The 16,339-nt window shown below is 34.8% G+C and overlaps 1 protein-coding gene across 5 annotated transcripts in view; it reads right to left on the reverse strand.

Annotated features, from left to right (window-relative positions):
* VWA8 (von Willebrand factor A domain containing 8) overlaps positions 1-16,339 on the reverse strand; it is a 386,591-nt gene that overhangs the window by 129,599 nt on the left and 240,653 nt on the right. The gene's annotated exons all lie outside the window — the stretch shown is intronic.

Below are 16,339 nucleotides of genomic sequence, written 5' to 3' on the forward strand. Positions count from 1 at the left end.
TTTTGCTCTTGTTGCCCAGGCTGGAGTGCAGTGGCACAATCTCAGTTTACCACAACCTCTGCTCCCAGGTTCAAGCGATTCTCCTGCCTCAGCCTTCCTGAGTAGCTGGGATTACAGGCATGCGCCACCGCTCCTGGATAATTTTGTATTTTTAGTAGAGATGGGTTTCTCCATGTTGGTCAGGCTTGTCTCAAACTCCCAACCTCGGGTGATCCACCCACCTCAGCCTCCCAAAGTACTGGGATTACAGGCGTGAGCCACCATGCCTGGCCTATTCTTTTAAATTTGGAATCCAATAATAAAGAGTACACAATACTATCAGTCCCACATTGTATATTGTACAGGGCAAATTTCACAGACTTAATTTTGGCCTCTTAATTTTTTTACTTTGAATTAAAATACATACTAAAATGTCCACATAAATATGTCAGCTCTGTACACATGTGTAACCAGTACCTAAGAAGGTAGAGCATTACTGGCATCCAGAAGCACCTGTGGAGCCACTTTCAGTCACTAACTCTACCAAGGAAGCTATATTCTGATTTCTGATGGAGTTATTCTGTATTTGGATTCCCTTTTATTTAAAATGACTTTCAAATAAGTGATCTGCCAAAACCAACATGGCAATACTAAAGTACAAAACAGCAGATAATTATTTTTAAGTCTTCATTTTTTTTCTTTGAGACAGGGTCTCACTCTGTCACCCAGGCTGGAAGGCAGTAGTGCAATCACAGCTCACTGCATCCTTGAACTCCTGGACTCATGATCCTCCCACCTCAACCTCCTGAGTAGCAGGGACTGCAGGCATGCCAAACTATGCCTGGATAATTTTTTTATTTTTTATTTTTAGAAGCAGGGTCTTGCTGTGTTGCCCAGGGTGGTCTCAAACTCCTGGACTCAAGTGATCGTCCTGCTTCAGCTTCCCAAAGTGCTGGGATTACAAGTGTGAGCCAAGTCTTCACTTTTTAATCATACTATCTTTTCTTTGATTCTCTAAAATAGGAACAATTGATTTGTCATTTAATGCATTAGACATTTCTTATTTGATGATTGGTTAAGACGAAAAGTGATTCAGAGTTAAAAGCTCTCTAAAAATAATATGCACATGGCTACAAACTGAAATGCATCCTTGGAATGAGTTTGACGGTCATTAAAAGAACACATGTTTATATTTAGAAATAATTTTATCTACAATAAAAAAGTAGTCTGACATATTTCCATATGCTTAATAAGATTATATAAGACAAAGATATTTTTTACATAAAATAATGGAAGTAAACATTCTAGTAGAATATGTTTTTTGTCCCTTTGGAATGATAATGTTTATCACAAGAGGAAAGAAATTACAAAAAAATTTACATTGAAATTCTTCTAGGTCATATGACATAAATCTCTCAAAAGCACACATGCACTTTTGAATCTATCATCTAAAGTATGTTTTAAGTATCTGGACAATTATCTCAATAGGTGACCCACTTGCTTCCATCTTTTTACCAGGAAAGAATGTATGTGTGCAGGAAGCTGTGTGGGAGGGTACTGAATTAGGGGAATAAAGTGTTTTTACAATTACTGTGTTCTCTCTTTTGAATGTAATAAAAATACATTTCTGTGTTAACAGGCCAGATCTTGAAAACATAGACTGGGATCTCTCTCTTAGTTTAGGGAATAAACTGTATTTTACACTTGCTTTCAGTAACTCACCAAAGGAGAACTGGGCTCCAAATGTAGAAACAGGAAAATAAAAGGAGATGCATTTACTATTCTGTCAGCAGAGAAGAAATAATGTAACAGACTGCAGGAGATTTGGGTTTTGATTCTAGTTATTTTATTTTTTTATTTATTTTTTTTTTCCCCATTTATTTTATTGCGTTTTAGGTTTTGGGGTACATGTGAAGAACATGCAAAATTGTTGCATAGGAACACACGTGGCAGTGTGATTTGCTGCCTTCCTCCCCATCACCTACATCTGGCATTTCTCCCCCTGCTATCTCCCCCCAGCTTCCCACCCCCCACCGTCCCTCCCCTATTTCCCCCCAACTGACCCCAGTGTGTAGTGCTCCCCTCCCTGTGTCCATGTGTTCTCACTGTTCAACACCCGCCTATGAGTGAGAACATGCGGTGTTTGATCTTCTGCTCTTCTGTCAGTTTGCTGAGAATGATGGTTTCCAGGTTCATCCATGTCCCCACAAAGGCCCCAAACTCATCGTTTTTGATGGCTGCATAATATTCCATGGTGTATATGTGCCACATTTTCCCTATCCAGTCTATCGTCGATGGGCATTTGGGTTGGTTCCAGGTCTTTGCTATTGTAAACAGTGCTGCAATGAACATTCGTGTACACGTGTCCTTATAGTAGAACGATTTGTAATCCTTTGGATACATACCCAGTAATGGGATTGCTGGGTCAAATGGAACAGAACAGAGGTCTCGGAGGCAACACAACATATCTACAACCATCTGATCTTTGACAAACCAAACAAAAACAAGCAATGGGGAAAGGATTCCCTGTTCAATAAATGGTGTTGGGAAAGCTGGCTAGCCATGTGCAGAAAGCAGAAGCTGGACCCCTTCCTGACACCTTACACTAGAATTAACTCCAGATGGATTAAAGACTTAAATATAAGACCTAACACCATAAAAACCCTAGAAGAAAATCTAGGCAAAACCATTCAGGACGTAGGTGTAGGCAAGGACTTCATGACCAAAACACCAAAAGCATTGACAACAAAAGCCAAAATAGACAAATGGGACCTAATCAAACTCCACAGCTTCTGCACAGCAAAAGAAACAATCATTAGAGTGAATCGGCAACCAACAGAATGGGAAAAAATTTTTGCAGTTTACCCATCTGACAAAGGGCTGATATCCAAAATTTACAAAGAACTAAAGCAGATTTACAAGAAAAAAACTAACAAGCCCATTCAAAAGTGGGCAAAGGATATGAACAGACACTTTACAAAAGAAGACATACGTGAGGCCAACAAACATATGAAAAAATGCTCATCATCACTGGTCATCAGAGAAATGCAAATCAAAACTACATTGAGATACCATCTCACGCCGGTAAGAATGGCGAACATTAAAAAATCTGGAAACAGCAGATGCTGGAGAGGATGTGGAGAAACAGGAACACTTTTGCACTGTTGGTGGGAGTGTAAATTAGTTCAACCATTGTGGAAGACAGTGTGGCGATTCCTCAAGGACATAGAAATAGAAATTCCATTTGATCTAGTTCTTTTATTAACCTGCTATGTAAACTTGGGAAGGAGAAAGTCCACTGTTTTCTCTAAGTATTAATTGCTTTTTTTTTTTTTCTTTTTGACTTTCCTTGATATTAATTTCTTCATTTGTGAAGTAAAGGGAATGATCCGTAAAGTTCCTTACAGCTTGGGCTGTCTGTGATGATCAAGGGAGTGAATAGAGAGAAGTATCACTGGTAAGTTTTATAGTCTTGCATTGTCTTGATACTCTGGAGTGAAAATAAATAATCAGAATGAAAATATCTATGCTTACCAACAGAACAGATGCCCTGATACTCATGCTTTACATGCTTTATTTAAGCATATAAAAAGAAGCTCTGAATACATCCCAAATTCGTTCTTTGAAGACAACAGAAATAGCTTCACATCTTGAAATTTAATTTAATTCAGGAGAGATCATGAATAAAAATGATCTTTGGTTGATACATAGCCTAAAACATTGATCTAATATATTTTTTCACAAATTTTACAAAACTATCATACAAATGCTTAAAAAAACCCTTCATCCATTTGAGAAAAATTAACTTTGCTCAACTTCCAGACTTTACTGACAATGCCAGCCATGTTCATAAAATCTGGTTTGAACTTGCCAACTCATTCTAAGTAACAGTCATGGAAATTATATGTTGCCTGGCTCTATATAAAAATAGCACTGGCTGTTTGGTTGGCAGGGTATGGGAAGGACCTTCAGGTACCCTATATAGAATCTATTCCAGAACCACACAACATGATGCTATTGGCAGTAACGAATAAAGTGAAAGACACATAACACAGGGTGTCCTGGAGTTACACAATCAAACTGACTCCATCCTGTTCCTTGGTAACATAGGGTATTATTGTTTCTGAACTTTTACTATAGGCTCTAGGCTTGCCAAACTGAGGGAAACCCAAGCCCCTCATTTATTTTCTACTACTAAGCCCTCCAACTAAGCTGTGGGAAAATTTGACCATTACTAACTTTCTCTCTCTTGGTAAGTTAGTAGTCAGGGGAAAGGACAGGCATTATATTATATTTTGGTGCATGAGCAAGGTTTGGAATTTGAAACATAATCAACATTAATTTAGGGAAAACTCTAAATAACCAGTTAGCAAAAGGTCCTCTATTCCCTTAGTGAACTATGTCATCTAACTCTCACCAGACTTCAGTTTTAATATCTGATTTGATTAAAACAATAATGACATTTTCCATGGTTTAAGACCTTCTCACTTGTATTATTTAACTTTGTTAAGGTCCTTGCTGGAATGATGTGTGGATTTGACTTTATGGGGAGGGAGGATGAACTTAAGGCCCATAAATAGCAGTACTTTTTATCTTCAATGTCATTCATGAATTTATGTTTTTTTTTTTAAACAGTGAAGAATTTCAGTTCCATGTTTGCTGTTTCTTAATCCCTTATGGAAATGATAATAAGGATGTGGAAGTAAAAATTTTGACTAAAAGAAAGGTGAGCAGCATAATTGTGACTCAGGTCAAATTATAGTACTTGAGCAAGTTACAGAAAGAACAAAAAAGGTTTTCTTTTTTTCTAAACACACATACGATTCATAACTTGATGCATATGGACACCAAAGTCGAGTACTATAGTCTGAATGACATGCAAGAGATTTGTCTAAGATTGCTTCCATAAAGGGGTGAGCTGGGTTTTAAAGAGTATGTTCTGGTAAACTTCTGCCTTCTCTGAACATTTGCCAATGCTATTTTTGGAATATGAGAGAAAACACATGAAAAAGATTTGGATCTTTCTAGGGGCATTATGCAATTGGAAGTTGTTGACATACCTATTATCAACAATTCCTAAAACATTTCCTTACCACAAGAACTACTAATTTTCATGGGAATAATGGAACCCTTCAGGGCTGTTCTACCAACTCTCAAAAATTCAGCAATTACTACCATCTTTGAGAGGAAAATAACAACTCCAATTTTAGCAGGCCTCACTCATTCCTGATGTTTTAAATCTAACTTCTGGCAAAAATTAAGTTGGGTTGTCCAACAAAGTTCACTGAAGCCTTTCACAGAATAGCCCTGACTGATAATTCTGGCTTTGTGCTTATCCCTTTCTCTCAGTCTCAGCCAGCCTATGTCTTGCCACCTTAAACTGCTACTTGCTATTCCTGAACATGCTACGCATTTTCTAGGAGACCATTAACTCTGCCTAGTATTCCTTTCTGCTCTTGCCTCCTTGGTGAAATCCCTCTTATTCCCAAGTACCAATTCAAATATCACTCCCCCTTGCATTACTCCCCACTCCCCTATATTCCTTTTTCGGAAAAATGAATTCCTTACACTTCTGGGTTTCCACATAAATATGCACATATAAAACTCTTAGAATAAAGGTCTATAGAATCTGTAATTTTCACAAAAGACCTGAGAGAGAAAAAATTTAGAGAGAGCAGGTCAGAAGTGAACCAAGAAATCCCTTATACATATTTTTATATCTGCTAAAAGAAAAAGCCAGCACATTAAAGGTAGATAATACAAATGCCCCTTTACATACTTTTAAGTTAGTTACAATGGATACCATTATTAATTCCCAGTAATATCTTTCTTTATTTGCTAGAAACTTCAGAATGTCTCTTCCCTACCGTCTCACAGGATGTTGGTAAATTAATTTTGCTTTGCTGCAAATGATGTATATGTAAGTATTTGTGTGTGTTTTCCCTTTTTGTGCTTGGTTCTGCATTTAGGTATTATGGCTTCCACTTCATAACTTAGACTTGTATACCTCTGCCACCTAGATCCTGCAGAAATCACAGAAATGCAGAGTAATGTAGATGTATGAGATGGAAGATTTTGGGAAATTTGCTACTCTTGGCAGGCACTTCTCAAATATACACCCCGATACCCAGAATGACACTGTAGTTTGGTGCTGTTGGCCAGCGTCACTCGGTGCCAAAGCAGATGTTGTCAGCTTGCTCCACACATCTCTGGCTCTCTTCCTCCTCACAGAAGTTGCCAGACTACAGTTCTGGGGCCAGGGTTTCCTTTCCTTCATCTTTCTTCACTGAAAAAATGTCTTCTCTCTGCCATCTGCTTTATCAACTGCATCTTAGTATTTTCTAATCTTATGTTCTTTCCTTTTCTGATCATCCACAACAAGAATAAATGGGACTGAAACTCTCCCAGTTGTTGAAAACTTTCCCAGAGAAAAGTTTCCTGTATTTCTCACTAGGACTCACAGGATAAAAACTCTACTGTGAATATAGCACTTTGAATATAACATTGCATAATAAGGTTGGTAGCTTTACATGTTTTCCTTGCTAGTGTGATAATGCATTGAGAATAAGGATTAAATCTTACTCATTTGGACCTCTAGTATTCAGAATCCATCAGTTCTGCCACCTAATCCTTTCTTACTGTTGTGCCTCTTTTTCATTGCCACGGCCACAGTGTGGCCTCATTCTTCATCACCTGGGCTAGTGCAACTGCTTTGCAAAAGGTCTTCCTGCCTTTAGGTTCACTGCCTTTCAGTTTATTACATTTAGAAAATCAAAATGGAGTCCTTTTAAATTAGAAAGGTAACCTTTGCTCTCTGATTGAAACTCTGACCCCTCCCTTTCAGCCTGACGACTCAGCATGCTCTCACTTAACCCTGAGTTAGTTGCCAAATGGCCTTTAGTTTCCAAAATGTACCATGTTTTCTTAAAATGTCTCTAGTGTTCTTCCCTTCTTTATTTGCCTGGATAATACTTTAATGATTCAGCCTCTCTATCTTCGCTGACTCTTCCCCAGGGCAGATGGCTGCAATCCTGAGTCTTGGTTCCTTCTTGTGTGGCTCTAACTTCACACGACTCTCTCTCTCTCTCTCTCTCTCTCTCTCTTTTTAAAGAAACAGTGTCTAGGTATGTTGGCCAGCTGGAGTGCAGTGGCTATTTGCAGGTGCAATCATCGTGCTCTACAGACTCGAGCTTTTGGGCTCAAGGAATCGTCCTGCCTCAGCCTCCTGAGTAGCTGAGACAACAGGCATGCACCACCATCCCTGGCTACAAGTCCATCTCTCTCTTGACAGCTTTCCTAATTAATTGTGACATCTTTGAAGGCAGTTAATGAGTCTTCATCATCTTTATAATTCTTATTCTCTATATGTTGTTTACCACTAAGTAAGTGTCTGGTAAATGAAAAAATGCTTGGTTATATTATAACTGCCAACATTTTGACCTTGTTTCTCATTGCAATGGCAATTTTCAAACTACTATGGTAAATTTTCCCTTTGCATTCCAATTACATGTCTGAATATCTCCTTCACTTACAAGACTTAACAAATGATGCACTCTACTTTGCGAGTATATTTAGAAAAGATATCTATAGGTGGGGATTGGTGATTTCTATCCAGCTAGGAGACAGGCTTTCATAAAACATCACTTTTAAATGCTTAAATGATCAAGAATCATTCTGTGATACTGCAAGAGAGAAGATTCACATATCTTGAAAATTTCTATATAGATTCAGTATTTTCTTATTTTTTGTATTCCCATAAATGAGCTAAAAACAAATGGAATGGCTGTGAAGCTACTTCATAATATACCAAGAGAACACAGGGCCAAGACTATGACAATATAAAACTCATCGCCATTCTTCTGCTTATGACACTTTCGAGATATCATTAAGTAGACTTTATCATTTTTGAAGCTAACAGCTCTTTTCTGAAGTGAAATTAGTCATTCGGAGTAGAATTGTATACCTTAGAACTCCATGATCAACATCATGAACTTATTTGATCTCGAACTTCTGACTTCAGGTGATCTGCCCGCCTCAGCCTCCCAAAGTGCTGGGATTACAGGCGTGAGCCACCGCGCCTGGCGCTCATGAACTTATTTGAAAACAACTATGACTACAAAAAGAAAATTACGGCATATAATTGTCTGGAAAAATGAAAGAGAGGCACAAAACTTTAAACAAAGAACACTTTACTTTAGTAGGATGAACAGTAAGCTGATAATCATTCTGACTTTCAAAGATAAATCTAATAAAAGTATTCCAAAGAGTGGCATGGGGGTGTTCTTTTTGATGCCTCTGATACTTTGAAGACTCTATAGTTATTCTCTGTTAGAGAAGTAGCAGCTGCTATTGATGGCCAACTATGTAAATTTTTAAAGCAGAAAAATGATTCTAGGCAGATATCCTTTCAAGGACAAATTCAAAAGTGATGAAGCTTTCTGTCTGCAAATATGCATATCTGGCACTGCTCTGAAAAGATAAAAATACTAAGTACAATCCTGTAACACACACTGCAGTGATACACAAATGAAAACACAATCTCAGCTACTTTCATCAGGAGTGCTTCTAAAATACGCTGATGCATCAAAAGTAAGGGTTACATCTCTCATGTAAAGGAAGGAAGTTACTACTTGTTTGGCTTCCCTATTCAAATAGAGTCAGTAGATGACAGAAATTATGAGTTGGAAGGACGTTAAGGATTAATTTAATTCACTGTTTCAAGTCTGAATCCTCTCAAGTGCCTCCCCAAAAAGGTTTGTCCAGATCTGTTTGAACCCAATCTACAGGAAGTACACCTTCTCTTTGCCCTTGGTAGTCTATTCCTTCTCTCAATACAGGAGCTATTAGTCCCACAAAGGAGGTCAGCTCTCTAAGTTGTAATAACTTAATAGCAACTTACAGGTGCACAGGTTATGCACAGGGATTTTATTGATTAATCTGTTAAAGCAATGATATTAGTTATCATAATTTTGAGGATCATAGTACTAAGTAAAGGATTCTATATAAAAGAAAATTTCAAAAAGATTTGTTCTATTCATTTTGAAGAATTTGTTAATGCAAACACTTTTTTTTTTTAAAAAAAGCAAATCCTTATTGCAGGAGAAGAAAATATTTAGGATACAAGTACTACATGTTCTCACTCACACATGGGAGCTAAAAAACTTAGCTCATGGACATAGAGAATAGAATGATAGACACCAGAGATAGGGAAGAGTGAGTGGGTAGGAGGGGCTTATGAAGAGAGGTTGGTTGATGGGTACTAAAATACAGTTAGGTAGAAAAGATATCTTCTAATGATTGATAGCAGACTAGAGTGACTACACTTAGCAATAATATTTTGTATATTTTAAAGTAACTAGAAAACAGTACTTGAAATGACACCAACACATAGAAATGATAAATACTCAAGGACACGGATACCCCAAATACCCTGACTTGATCATTATATATTACATGCATGTAACAAACACTCACATGTGCTCCATAAATATGTAAAATATTATGTATCTATAAAAAAAGATTTAAGATAATCTCAGATTTTATAGAAAGAATATGTTTATTTCTGGAATCAATGACAAATGGCATTAATTTGAAGAAAACTGTAATTAAAAAAAGGGCTTAGTCCTTAATGCAAATGTTGTATCTGATCCATGTCCCCAAATAGTAGAAAATAAAATTTGAAAGACATCTTTAAAGCTTCCATTATCTTTGAAATCTCCACATCTAGTGTTTTATTGCATGGCTTTTCTCATGAAAACAGTGGACTAAACATAAATATGATGTTTGGAGCCAGAGAGATCTGTGATTGAATATCCCGTTCTGTCACTTATTGGTTGTAGAATTTAAGTTATTTAAAGTCTCTTGAGTTTCCATTTTTTAATCTGTAAAACAGATTCAAACACACAAATATACATACCCCAAAACCTAATAGATAATAAAATAGAAAAAAAATTACTTCCTTAACAGAAAAAACAAAATTGTTATGTAGATTAGATGAGCTAACATTTGTAAAGTGCTTAGAGCACTTAAGAAAGACTTGATAAATGTCAACTATTTTTATTTCTGCTGCTTTAAAAATGTATTGTCTACCCTCACTTAATATATTTCTGTTGACACCTACTAATGCATAAACTTACTTATTCTGTGTTAAAATGCCATATACATGCCTAGTTAATTTGATTTTTCACTTGCCATTGGCAAAAGTGCCAATGATCTGCCTTTACAGTAGGCACTGCTGTGTGGTATAAGCTTTGCTGTACTGGAGGCGAAGATTCCAAGAAACAGCAATTTCAGCACAGGCCTTTAAAATTTTCATTTAAATAAGACAAAATGAAAAACGCCAGTTTCCAGAGAGTCATAGACATTTTACAAATAAAATATAGAAAATAATACACGTGTTAGAAAATTAAAATATTATTAAATATGATGTCTCCTTTTCTCTTTCTAGGGCCTCTCTCAAAAACAACCACTATGAATAGCTATCACTGTGTTTTGAAATAGTTTAAAAAGTGAACCTACTAATGACATTTAATAAAAATATTGGCCATTATGGTCTTGGAATTTGTTAACTCAAAGCAATTTTTCTGAAAAACAAATTTAAAAAAATTTTAAATAAAGCATTAGTAGGCAGGAAGAAAATACATAACAGGAAATCTGAGGAGTAATTACAAGACTTCAACAGGGCATCCTTTCCAGCTATGAAACACTTTGAAAGTACAGTCACATATCACAGTCATTTTTGGATGCACAGTTTGTCTGGCAAGAGCATTTTTATATGTCTGAAAAGAATGATGACATTTAAACCTATGCATAAAGATAAAAAGCACTGATATAAATGTTTTTAATCCTTATGGGAACATCTCATATACTTTATGAATCTGTTCATTACCTTTAGAAAAAATAAGTATAAAATCTCAAGAAATGAGGGATGGAGAAAAAAGTAGAGATGGAGAAAAAAGTGTTAGACATAATTAAATCTAATTCATTTTGATAACTTTCTTTCCAACAAATTAGTTTGTGAATGAAGTGTCTTAAGAAGAACTCTTAGAACATATCTCTTCTATTATATTGAAAAGAAGGACTTAAGAAAATAAAACTAATTAGAAATATTTTTCAGTGCATCAAATAACACATACAATCATAGGAAAAAGATTATCAATGGTATTTCTGGGTGGTAATATTACAGGAGTTTTTATTTTCTTTTTGCTAATTAATTTTAAAGATAAATGGGATGTCATTCCTCATTTAGTAAATATGCATCATAGAGAAAACCAACATCTAAAAAACTTTTTAATTTCCTTAAATTTTTTTTTCTACTTGGCTGATAGAAATGAAGGGTTGTTAAGTAATAGCTAGTTTGCTAGTGACAAATAGGTAATGAATGCTCTGGGGGGAAAGCAGCTTAATATGAACTAAGTAGCATTAAAAAGGAAATCAACAGAATCAAGGGCAAAGAACTTGGAGCACAGAGAATTAACATTTAAATATTTTATAGAATGTGTGGCTCCTAGAGAAGACAGGGAAAGAAAAACACACGAAGGTAACTTCAGAGGGTAGAAACAATTTCTCTGTATGCTTATTTTTAAATTTACCACAATCTTTGAGAAGAGTCTATAAATTTCTTTTGCGTTCCAAATCAAGAAGAAATGATGGCTAGTATACTTCTTATATATGGTAGTCATACAATGTTTTCTAAGGTTTTAATTTTTCTAAGTGAATCATCTTGTATTTTATTTCTTGATCCTCCATATTTCACAGGAAAGCTTAAATGAGAATGAAAACGTCTCTAAAATGATCTCTGTTGTGCCAAAAGACTATATTTATCCACTTTGTGGTTACTTTTCATTTTGAACTATGGCTAAAATTCAAGCATCTGAATATGTTATGACTCCCTGAAGAATAAGAATTTGTATATTATGTGTACATGACATCATGGTCAATGATGAGTTCCAAGTTGGTTACTTAAAATCCCAAAGTCCTTTTAAGCCAAAACTATTGATAATTTTCAGTATCTAAATAACTCTGACTTAGAAATTCTCTACAATCTACATATCAATCTGTTTATATCATCCTTAGAATTAGAATTAATATGACATATAGCCCAGCTCTACCCCCGCTCTCGAACCTCCAGTAAGTTATGTAACTTCTCTGTGTCTCAAATTCCTCATCTACAAGATGCAATAATATTATGTATATGCCATAGGTCCGTTGTGAGGATTATATAAATTTATGTAAAGAAAGTGCTTGGAAATATGTCTGGCACTTAGTTGTCTATAAATGTTTCCATTATCATCATCAATATTATTTTATTACCATCATTATTACCATTGTCATTATTATAAAATATAATCATAACGTTGTTATAATTATATTTAGAGGTAGAGTATTTACATTTCATTGTTGATCTATGAAATGACAACTTTTTCATCTTAAATGTAAAGTAAGAGTGGCATACAAATTTAAGATAAAATAGTGTATAAATTTCTTAAAGTGGAAATTTGGTAAAAAAGATCGCATTTTTTTCTTTCTTTAAAACAAATGTTTCCCTGGTCTAGAAGAGTTCATAAATTATTCTGAAACACAATTTTTAATTTGGAACTGCTAATGTGCTAGCAGCATATTTATTCCCAAATAGAAGAAAGTTCAAATATTAAAGTTCACTTGAGGAAAAAACAGGCAAATTTTGCTTTAAAGTTTATATTTATAGTTTTCTATATTTAAGTATAGCAGATAATGTATGCCTTTGGTTGGATGTTTGGACCTAATTCTCTTAAAATATATATGTTACAAAGATATTTCCAACAATAATATTTAAAACTTAAGAGTTTCAATTTTAACATAAATCCTCCTATCTCTGCCTACAATACTGACAAAATCACATTGGTACATGCAACACCCACATACAGCATCAATCGTCTTATTTCTCTATAGGACAAATCCCCATCTTGAATATGGGTATGGTCATCTTCTCTAGATTCATAGATGACATACAGTTGTTTCTCTATAGGATAAATGTCACAGAATTAAATTCAACCCCCTATAAAGCATAGTCTTTATATTTAAAAAAAATAATTTTTCCCAGTGTACTTCCTTATTTGGTTATGTTTGTCATCTCTTGGTATGTCCTTTTCCATGTATTAGAAACTTAAAAGAGGAGCAGTAACAAACCTGAGGAAGTACTAGTGAACAGGGGCAAATGTAGTGGGTGTGGGGTCTAGGTAGCTAATTCTGATCCTGGTACTAAGATCTGGGAATATATTTGTAGAAAGGAAGAAGAGCTCCATTATGGGAGGATCAAGTAAAATAAAATAGCCACCCAATAAGACTCAGTCTAAAAATACCGGGTTTAGCAAAAGTTTATTAAAAAAGACAAATTAAATTCACCTCATCACATTGGCCCTTTAAAAAATGTGTAGAGACCTATGAGATAGATAACATCATTGCACTATTTAGGAGAACAAAAGGGAAAGTGGCAACATCTCTCTTTTGGGAATTTTACCGAAGAACACAATGACATCACCACTCCTGAACAGACAAAGTATATTCTGATTTCAGTTGAGGAGGAAGGTGCTGTAGATAACTACACAAATAGTCGTTTAGTATTATCTTGGCCCATGTAAAGAAATTCCCCCTTCTATGACATCTGCCTTATATCTCTTTTCAGCTATATGTAGTGAGTGGGCAATTATCTTTCCGTTCCCATCCTGACTGTGGGTATGATCATCTTGTTCTAGATTCAGTGTAACTTTGCTCCCATCAATAAGCACTGTGGTTGGATTAGAGAACATGAAAATTAAGTTGTAGCAAGAATTGTTCACTCAGGGCAAAAATATATTAATACTATTAAACCATTTTATCCTTCTTCCTTAGGACCTGAAATCCGATATGTATCTTCCCCACCAATAGTACCTGCAGAGCTGGGTAGAAGCAGGATAGAAGAACTGGTTTAGCAAAAGGTTTAGGAAAGTCAATCTGAAATCAAAGATCACATGGGGAAGATTAACTTTTCAGAGGTCTATGTGATTACTATCAACAGTATACTACTTGGGGGCAGGGGGGAGAGTGGGAATGAAAAGTGTTGTATCACATCTTTTTATATTTGTTTTTGCCGATGAGAGAAGCTTTAGGATTATATTGAAATGCAAAGGATGTTAGAATAGAAAGGAACCTTACTGATGATCTACAATGAAGATAATCACATATTCTGGCCTGGCCAGGCCATTCTTATTTTATACTATTTTTACAAAGTTACTGTCAATGGCTCCCCCTTCCATTCTCAAAAATGTCCTGATTTAGATGGTAAATCAAATAGATATGCTATTTATAATAAAAGGCCCTCTATACCAATAGAGAACCCATTGTGTTAAATAACTTCTCTAAACTCAAATGACCAAAATGGAATTATGAGCTCTTTGAGAGCAGGATTCTGTCTTTTTATCTGTTTCTCCATGTCTGATCCAGGTAGACAGGTGAACATATGACTAACTGCTAAATTCCCAGGTCATTACTTTATTCACTTCGTCATGCTACTCTCTCTAAGTACAAGGCTGATAATTTGATAGAAAGAGTGCTATGAAACCTGTGAATTTCATGAAGGGCAATAAAACAACACTACTTTTGAGCTGCCTAAGTTATTGCAATTAAGAGATGAGGAAAAAATTTCTCTGAATGACTGTGGAAATTATAGCCTACTATGATCTCCATCTAAAAGGAAAATTCACTCATCCTTCACATCTGCTTAAGTCTCTTTCTAGCTACATGTGGTTGGGGGACTAGTTGTTTCCATCCCATTGTAACGCATGGTCACACCAAGCGTTGGTGTGACCAACTTGTTTCCAGGCTCAAAGTACTTTTGCTTTACTCCTCTAACTCTAGTACTTATGAGTTTCTACTCAGTTCTAAACAGGAAAATTCTTGCCATGGCAAGTTAATTCTAACTTCTGCTTTACTATTCTAACTCTAGTACTTATGAGTAACTTGCCATAGCAAGAATTTTCCTGTTTAGAACTGAGGGTGATAATTAATAAGTTAAACCATTTTTAGTTTCTTCCTTGGAAACTAAAACTGCTTTATAAGTAAAAATTTTCTCATAATCAACCTTACCAATTAATATGTATTTTAATTTTTATTTATAGTTATGCAAGAGTAGAAAAAAAATGTTTTAAAATCATGAGCTTAGTTCCCATAAAGCTAGTACTCTAATTATATAAATTTGTTAATGGTAATAAAAACCATCTTATTTCCAGCTAAAAATAAAGATAGTTTACAAAAAGGAAGTAAATAACTTTGCACATTAAAGAAAATTTCTAATAGAAAGTTTGCATATTAAAGACAATTTCTTGAACACTCTAATACAGACGATGTTATGCCCATTAAATTACTGACCTAGTTTCAAATGCCCATAAGGACTGCTAATCAATCCGTAAAATAGCATTGTACCAAAAAAATGTGTGCATTTGCAATTGCCACCCAGTCATTCTTCTGGAAAATAATTTACTTATTCATTAATAATATAAACCAATGCACTGATAACATAATTTCTAACATAAGTACGTCTTGTACTTTTACCATAGAAGGGAAATATTTGTTTCTCTTTCAGAAATTCCTGATATTTTAATAATTTATTTTTATTTGCATATATGCTATTATTGATTCTTTGAAGTCATTATAAACACCTGAGAAGTTTTTATAATGACTTCAAAGAGTCAGTAACGGATGAGTATACACTTTGGAGATTATATAGAAGTATGTGTGTGTGTGTGTGTGTAGATATATATATACACACACAAAGAATCAATAAATATGAATGAGTATATACTTTGGAGATTATATATATGTATGTATATGTATGTGTGTGTGTATATATATATGTGTGTGTGTGTATATATATATACACACACACACATACATATACATACATAGGTATATATACATGCATATATGTATATATACACACACACATTTTTTGCTAATTGCTGATTTATATTTAATATATAATCAGTGATTTATACATATATTTAATATTTTTTTCTACAGGAAGATAGTACCTCCTATTTGAGACTATAATTGAACAGTAATTTACTTTAAAAGTGATTATTGTCCCCTGTAAATTTATAATTGACTATTTTTATAGACAAAGATGACATTAGATACATTATCAATAAGTTAGGCATATTGAAAACTATTTTCCAGTGAATTTATGCTAACTTACTACTCTACTAAAAAACTCTGTCAATTAGTTTTCTGGTCAACACCATATGTGCAAGATTCTTAACTAACATTAAGTAGTAGCCTATGAACACCAAAAGCATTGACAACAAAAGCCAAATTAGACAAATGGGACCTAATCAAACTCCACAGC

The sequence above is a fragment of the Cebus imitator genome, unplaced genomic scaffold, assembly GCF_001604975.1.
Source record: "Cebus imitator isolate Cc_AM_T3 unplaced genomic scaffold, Cebus_imitator-1.0 Scaffold314, whole genome shotgun sequence".
NCBI classification, from domain to species: domain Eukaryota; kingdom Metazoa; phylum Chordata; class Mammalia; order Primates; family Cebidae; genus Cebus; species Cebus imitator.